Raw genomic sequence first — 7,714 nt, 5'->3', positions numbered from 1 at the left:
GTTGAGAATCTGCCTGCTAATGCAGGGGACATGGCTTCGAGCCCTGGTCTGGGAAGATCCCACATGCCACAGAGAAGCTGGGCACGTGAGCCATAATTACTGAGCCTGCGCGTCTGGAGCCTGTGTTCCACAACAAGAGAGGCCGCGATAGTGAGAGGCCCGCACACCGCGATGAAGAGTGGCCCCCGCTTGCCACAACTAGAGAAAGCCCTCGCACAGAAACGAAGACCCAACACAGCCATAAATAAATAAATAAAATTAATTAATTAAAAAAAAAATCTTACGAAGCTACATGAATGACACAAAGGACTTTTCCCAGCTCTAAGATTCTGTGTGTAAAACTGTTAGTCTAATTTTATTTCCAAAAGATAGACCCTCCGTGGGGTCTTCTTCTGCGGGGAAGGTGGGACTCCTGCTTGTGCCCCGGCCTCCAGGTGTGGCTTCCTCAAGTTTGAGGTGAAGCCCCCATCCCCCTTGGGCTCTGCAGCGCTGCGGTAGGCTCAGGGAAGGAGCACGGTCTCTGGGGTTTCTCAGCAGGAGATGCCGGGGCTGCCACGTAGGAACCCAGCGGCCCTGGGTGGGGCGCAGACTCCCCAGGCCTGGGTGTCCCTGCTGTGCACAGCTGCTGAGAACAGGGTCCGCGATGAAGCTCTGCCTGGCAAATGGGGACTGTGGGCGACTCCATCCTCCCCTTCCATCGGCACAGCCCCATCGCAGCCCTCCTTTCCGACAGGCAAAGCCTGTGCCCTGCGGCCGGACGGCTCCACACCCTCAGGCCCTGGCGCTCGCCCCACGCCGGGAACAGGCACAACCCCTGGGCCAGCCTCTCCGGACGGCTCGAGCGGGATGGCTTCTTCGGCGCGCCCGTCGCCCACCCCGAGCCCAGGGGCCAGCAGGGAGGTCTGAGGGCCGCTCGGGCCTGGGCGGGGCGGAGGCACGGGATTCGCGGCTGGGTCGGCCCTCCCCGCCGCCTCCTGCCTCTGCGCCCCGGCCCGGGGTGGGCTTCCCGTGGCCCCGTCTCGTTCCCACCCCCGTCGCGCCTCTTGCCCACCCCGGCCGGCCGCGGGCTCCACCCGGAGCAGCATCGCGTCGTGAGGGTGCGGGAGGGCGTCCGCCCTCGTGGCTTCCCCGACACCTACTGGCTGTTCGACCGGCCACATCCCGGACGGGCACCGGCAGGTCAGTGGAGCAGAGTCGGCCCGGGTCTCCTCCCCCCTGAGGAGGGGCTGACCGGCACCACGCACGAAGCGGCCCTGGCGGGAGGGAGACCAGGGGGGAGGGTGTCGGTGGGGAGCTTGACTCGCAGTCATTCCGAGGGGACGCTGAGCCCCCAGAGCTGGGGGCTGACTGGCCTCAGCACTCCCACGAGGGGGTGGTCAGGAAGGAAGGACCCTGTACCTGGAGCCCAGGGTGCTCCCGGGTCAGGCGGAGTCGCCAAGTGTGTCAGGTGCCGTGGACAGCTGAGGCACGTTTAGCCCAAAGGAAAGTTCCAGCGCATTGCAGAGAGCAGACGAAATACCCGGTGGTGAAAATTCACTGTTGCTAAGGGTTGAAACGAACCAAGAATTCCTCCTGTTTCTCAGCGTGTTCCGTTTGGCTGTTAATGAAATGTATTTCCAAGGAATGCAGGCATGTGGCTGAAAAGGCCAGCGGTGCCTGGGGGTCACAGCGAGACCCTCCTGTCTCGCCCCCCTCAGCCATCCTGTGCTCTGGGAGCAGAGCTCTCAGCTACAAGTGAAACATAGTAGCTTCCATATCCGGATTCTAAGATTTTCTAAAGCCCTTTAAAGGCCCCCTTCTCTGAGTGGTGCTTGACCTGCTGGTGTTTGGGGCGGGAGGGTGGGCTGGGTGGAGGGTCTGAGCGCCATCCTGAGGGAAGGGCTTTGGAGGCCTGTGTGCGCCTGAGACCGGGGGCCCAGTGCCCGTGTCCGAGGGGAGGCTAGCACTGACTCCAGCCGTGCCGAGCCAGACGTCGCCCTCCTTCCCGACAAGCCAGCAAAGCCTGTCGCTCACCTTCCTGGCTGTGCTGCTTACACGTGCCCTCTGGGAAGGCCAGCCTGGCAGAGCTCTGTTCCTGCCCTTTGGGCTGCTGGTAACTGACTACCTAGCCTGGGTGCTGGAGGGGAGGATCCATAGATGGTGGAGGCCCAGCGCCTGCCCAGGGTGCTGCCCCTCTGCTGAGGGACGCTCGCCCAGCTGGTTAGCCCTGTTCGCACCCAGCTGCCCAGAGTCAGCGCCCAGGCCAGGAACAGCAGCCTCCCCATTTCCTCGGTGTCTTCTAGTTTTGTTCCTTTCTTCTTTTCGCTGCCTTCCTCCCCAAAGAGGCAAGATACTAATCTTCAAGAACCAAATCAGGCCATGATTTTCCAGCTAAACTCATGACAGTTCTGCACTTCTGAATGACTAAGTACAAACATTTGCAAGGATGAGCTCTTGGGTGAGGTGCCAGCCAACTTTTCTAGCTTCATCTCTCTTGCTTGTGTGTGGGCACCCCCTGCTGCCCCAGATGCCTTGACTCCTCCATTTTCGTATATTCCTCCTCAGAATGCTGCCACCACCCCATCCTGGCCTTTGGGAAAGTTAGCTGGCTGTTCCCCACAGCATACTGTCACCCTGGTCCACTCTTTCTAACCTCTGTATGCCCTTCTATGAAATCTTGTCAGGTCCAACTGGAGGAAGACCACCTATAGGTCAATTAGCTTGGGAAGGAACCCAACTGTGTGACCTGCTTCCCCTTTCCCTGTGTCTTTAAAATAACGTTAAAAAAAAAAAAAGAAAAAATGTTGGTCTAGAGCTCCTATACCATCTCTTACCACATCAGAAAACCACCCCTCAAAAGGGGGACCTCATTCATATTGAAAATAACTTCTTAACGTGTAGGCATTACCTTAGGGCATTCTAGACACTGGGGGAGGGAAAAGCCATTGTATTTTTTTCTAACATTCATGTTAAACTTCTTTCCAAACTTCTTTAAACTGTGGTATTCTTACAGGTAGACAATGTTGCTGAACAAGTATTTGTTTCTTCCCTTTTTCTTCCCCCAGGCTCAAAGATTTGGAAAGAGATAGTTTAACAGAAAAGGTAAGGTAATCTCCACCTTAACAACATGTATGATCAAATGTGACCGTTTGACAGACACTATGTAGTTCCTAAAAACAAATTTAAGTGGAATTGGCTGCCTTTTCCCTGAAGTTGAGGATAACGTGGATGTTTTTGTCTAATGTGCTGGACTAACAGGCTATTATTGGTTAGCTTTTGGTAACTCATCGAGTTTCCCAGTCTGGGCTCCTTTCCATCAAGTCTGGATTATAATTTGTCCTGGTCACATTGTTTTTCAAAATCAGGTTTGTTCTAGTATGCTATTATGTGTCTGTTTCACCTCTAATCTTTCCTTTTTCACTACTCTGGAGATGGTGTGGTATGATGTTAACGAAGACAACAGGAACATGTCTTGTGAATATTTAGTTTTCTTTTTGGCCTACTCAGCATTGCCTGCCATTCAGTCATTGTTATGTGACCAGGCAGTGTAACTATTTGTGTATTAGTCTATTGGTTCATAGCTTGGGAATGTGGAGACTTCTAAACCTATATCCTTCCCTTAGGAATGCGTGAAGGAGAAATGGAATCTCTTGCCTGAATTTCTGCAGAAAGAAATAAAGAATCAGTTATGTGACTTGGAAACCAAATTACATAAAGAAGAATTATCAGAAGTAAGTCGTCAGCATCCCGGCGGCTAGAAGACGTTTCCTGCCATGTAACTTGTCTGTGACCAGGTAGGCAGGATAATCCCACCTCTCCCTGTTACCTGATAGTTATAAAGGAAGCGCATGTGTTTCCTTATTCTCTCATGGCCACTTGTTTACATTCACTGCTACTTAAATTATCCTTTCCTGCTGTAGCAGGGCTACCTGGCACAAGTCAAATCCCTTTTAAATACAGATTTGTCCTTGGAGAACAGAGCTCATGCTTTCAGTTGGAAAGTGAATGGATGTCTAGAAAATGGGAGCCAGACAAGTAGTGAGGAGTGCAGAGTGGAAATAGCAGAGAAAAAGATGTTCCGCAAACCTGTTTCCAAACTTTGCATGCCCAGGAGAAGCAAGTCCGATGGAGAAACAAAATGTAAGAGCACTTGACTCGTTTGACCTCGTTGGAGTCTGGTACCGCCTAAGGGGAGGACAGACTTGGTGCCATAGGGTCTGTCTTTTCCCCCCACACACAAACCCTCCACCGACAGTACTTGTTTTTTGGGTATCTTTTTTTTTTTTTTTTTTGGAAGGGTGGGGAGTGGCTGTGTTGCTCGGCTTGTACGATCTTAGTTCTCCAACCAGGGATCGAACCTGGGCCCTCGGCAGTGAGAGTGCCGAGTCTTAACCACTGGACCGCCGTGGAATTCCCTCTTGTGTATACTTCTAACTACCTTAGATATATACTTAAAATTTTTGTCTTCGACCAAGTTATAGAGCATTAGATCCCCAAATGTGGTTGAATTTATGAGGTATAAAAAAACAGGAGCTGCTGTTATTTATGACTTGTAAGTTACATGCCTGTTGAAACTAAACATTTATTCTTAGTCTCCTTCCCCGCTTGTAGTCAGAGTAACTCTTCTGGAATTTTTAAAAATAAGAGCCTGGGACTTGAGCTCAGATCAGGTGCTTGGCCACTTCATCGTCTGATGAAATAAGCAGAGGCTCTGTTTCCTTGTCCGTCTCAGGGTTGGGCCCTTCATACAAGAGCTTGTGTTAAAATGGCCTAGCAAACTGGCAGGTGCTAATTTGCTGACTTTATCAAGATGGTGGTTGCTTAGAATAAGAGAAGGATACTTAATCCTCAGAACCTGGTCTCTGCGCCAGCTTGCTAATGCTGAAGAACTGTACCTTGGCTGTGAACTATTTATTCATAGTGTCTTTTTTGTTTCTTTTCTGTAAGCAGCTGAAGTCTCATGTAACCCCAGGATTACAAGGCCAGCTACCAGGCAGACCACCATCACATCTCATTTCACAAGGGGGTCAGTATATAATGAATGGGCAGCCCCCATTTTAGGGGCCAACTGTTTTTTGTAAAACACATATAGAATTAGTAGAATGTAACTTAGTAATTCTGACTTCCACATTGCTTAGGTCTTCCTTTTGATATTCTGTTTTTAGACATTGATGAACAGCATTTCTGAAGACCTCTTCCATTTTCACTATTAGCATAGGAAACTTCAAATGTACATACACAAAATACCAAGGATAGTAAAATGAACCCCTGTGTATCTATCACCCAGTATGAACAGTTAACAGCTCCTGGCTGTTGTTTCATCTATACCCCCATATGCTCCAAGTGAAAATTATTCCAAATGGATTACAACTCCATACACACCCATGTCCCCCCAGTTGGATTACTTTGAAACAAATCGGACATGTCATCTTATCCACAAATACGATATTTCTAGATGACAAGGTCTCTTTCTCTGACAAGTTTTTTATTCATATTTTGCTATAATTGCTAACATCTAGCAAACAGTCTTTTGAAGAAGACAAAACATGCCTTATGAAGTGTAAGAGTTCCTTATTAACAAATATATAGCAGTGTTCATACCTCCCCTTGTGTAACAGAGTTTGGTTGATTTGTTCCTTAAGCCTTTCAAGTGATAGATTCCTTATTTTCTTGCCATTTATTTAAAGAAAATAGGTCTTTTGTCTAATAGCTTCTAGGTCTGGCTGACTGCATCGTTTTGGTGGTTAACGTGTTCCCTTGTCTCCAGTTTTCTGTCAACTGGTAGTTAAGTCTAGAGTCCTGATCAGATTCCAGCTTTATTTTGTGCGACTTCATTGACGGTATGGGGCTGTCCTTCAGAGGCATGTAATGTCTCTTCGGTGATTCTAGCAGCCGTTGATCAGAGTCTAGATCCATTATTTCTTAGGGTTTGCAAAACGGTGGTATTCTAAACCTGCCATCCAAAGAAACTGTAAGCTCGAAGCTTGTTTTAATGTCCTGGCAAAAGGGGCTTCTCCTTGGAGGGAAGAGGGTGTCCATGCTCTGAATCTTTCCAAACAGAGGGTACTCTTGGTAGGGAGGAATATAAGTTGTTTTGTGCCCACTGCAAGTCTAGGGTCTGGCTGAGCTACCAGTTGGCCTTACTGTGTGTGACAGCCCTGCCAAACAGAAACCTGAGGAAGACCCTGAAAAAGCAAAATCAGGTGATTCTGTTGATGAAGAAGAAAAAGACCAGGTGGGGCTCGCGTTTAAGTTTCTTAACTCTGCCTTATTTTGGTACACTTGCTGGTAATTGTGAATTTACACTTGGTCGGTCTATGGAACGTAGGTGACTGAGAGGGTGTTAGAACATATCCCTGGACCCAGGGCAGTACGAAGTTTGTTATGGTTAGACCCGAGGACTCAGCAGGTCCGTAACTTTTGTGTGTTCTCTCCTGTTTACCTTCCTACCTCTCCAGCTGTCAAGATTTGACAGTCAAACCAGCAGATGTGATGCGTTTAAAGCATTTGCTTCTGATGTCGGATAAGCTCCTTTCCCACATCTAATTTCTCTATAAAAGCAGAGTTGTCGTGTTCTTATGTGTATTGTAATAATGCTGCTTAGACTTTTTAGGTTAGAAAACTGGTGGCTTGCCAAAGGCCTCCAATATAGAAAATGTCAGTCTCTAGCAATGTCCCGTGTGACTTGAGGGGCAAACCTAGATAATACCAGATGGTCACACGCTGTCTATTTCATTCCTTCCACAAGATTAGCTGTGTAATTCGGGAAGTCTGTAGGTTTACAGGTGGGTAGTAAATGCCCTGTTACCTGCTAAAGATGAGTATCCGTGGTTTGCTCTAAGGCAGGGTTTCTCAACCAAGGCATTGACTTTTGGGGCCAGATAAACCTTTGCTGTGGGTGTGAGTCCTGTGCATCGTAGAGTGTTTAGCAAGGTCCTGACCTCTACTCAATAGATGTCAATAACATTCCCTCTCTCTCCTCCCAGTTGTGACAACCGAAATCACCTTCAGACTTTCCCAGATGTCCCCTGGGGTGTACAATTGCACTGAGTGAGAAGCACTGGACTCAAGGCTAGCAATATCATCGAGGTAGACTTGACGTCCTGTTGTAAAAGACATACTCATTCTCCTGTTTTGACTTTGGAAATTAGATGCCACTGTTCATGATCCTTATTCAGATGTCTGTAATTAAGTTGAGTCAGACTACCCACTCACAGGTGGGACACTGAGACAGACGGAAACAGCTTGTCCAAGTCACATGGTCCCATCCCTTGCCTCCTAAAACGTGTCACAAGGGAAAGCAAGCTGGCTCTTGTCATATTGACAAGTGTTATTTTTTAAACAAATGTGCCAGTTTTAGAGTTGTTCTTTGCCCTCTAACCTTTTGGAGGGCTTACATGGACTTCAAACTTCTAAAGAAACGAACTGGGGCACTCTTTCCCAAGCAGGAAGCAGTTTCACTAGCAGTGTGTGAGAGGCCTTGGGGACTTGGAGGATGAACACTTGTCGCAACAGGGTTTATACCGATATGCTAGAGTAAGGCTCAGTGCACCACATCGGTGTTATCAGGTAGTGTTTGTTGGTCAAATAAGTAGTACTACAGAGAGAATTTCACTTTAGTCAATTTAAAGTTTTGAGATCTCACTATGTTTTTTAAAACAGGTATTAAATACGTGCATTTGGTAAAATAGTACAAAAGGCTGTTTGGTACATAGCAGCCAAAGAAAAACAATGT

This window comes from Balaenoptera physalus, assembly GCF_965194825.1.
Source record: "Balaenoptera physalus genome assembly, chromosome: 10".
In the NCBI taxonomy this organism is placed as follows: domain Eukaryota; kingdom Metazoa; phylum Chordata; class Mammalia; order Artiodactyla; family Balaenopteridae; genus Balaenoptera; species Balaenoptera physalus.
The sequence above is the reverse complement of the archived record's forward strand: the minus strand, read 5'-3'. Positions refer to the sequence as shown.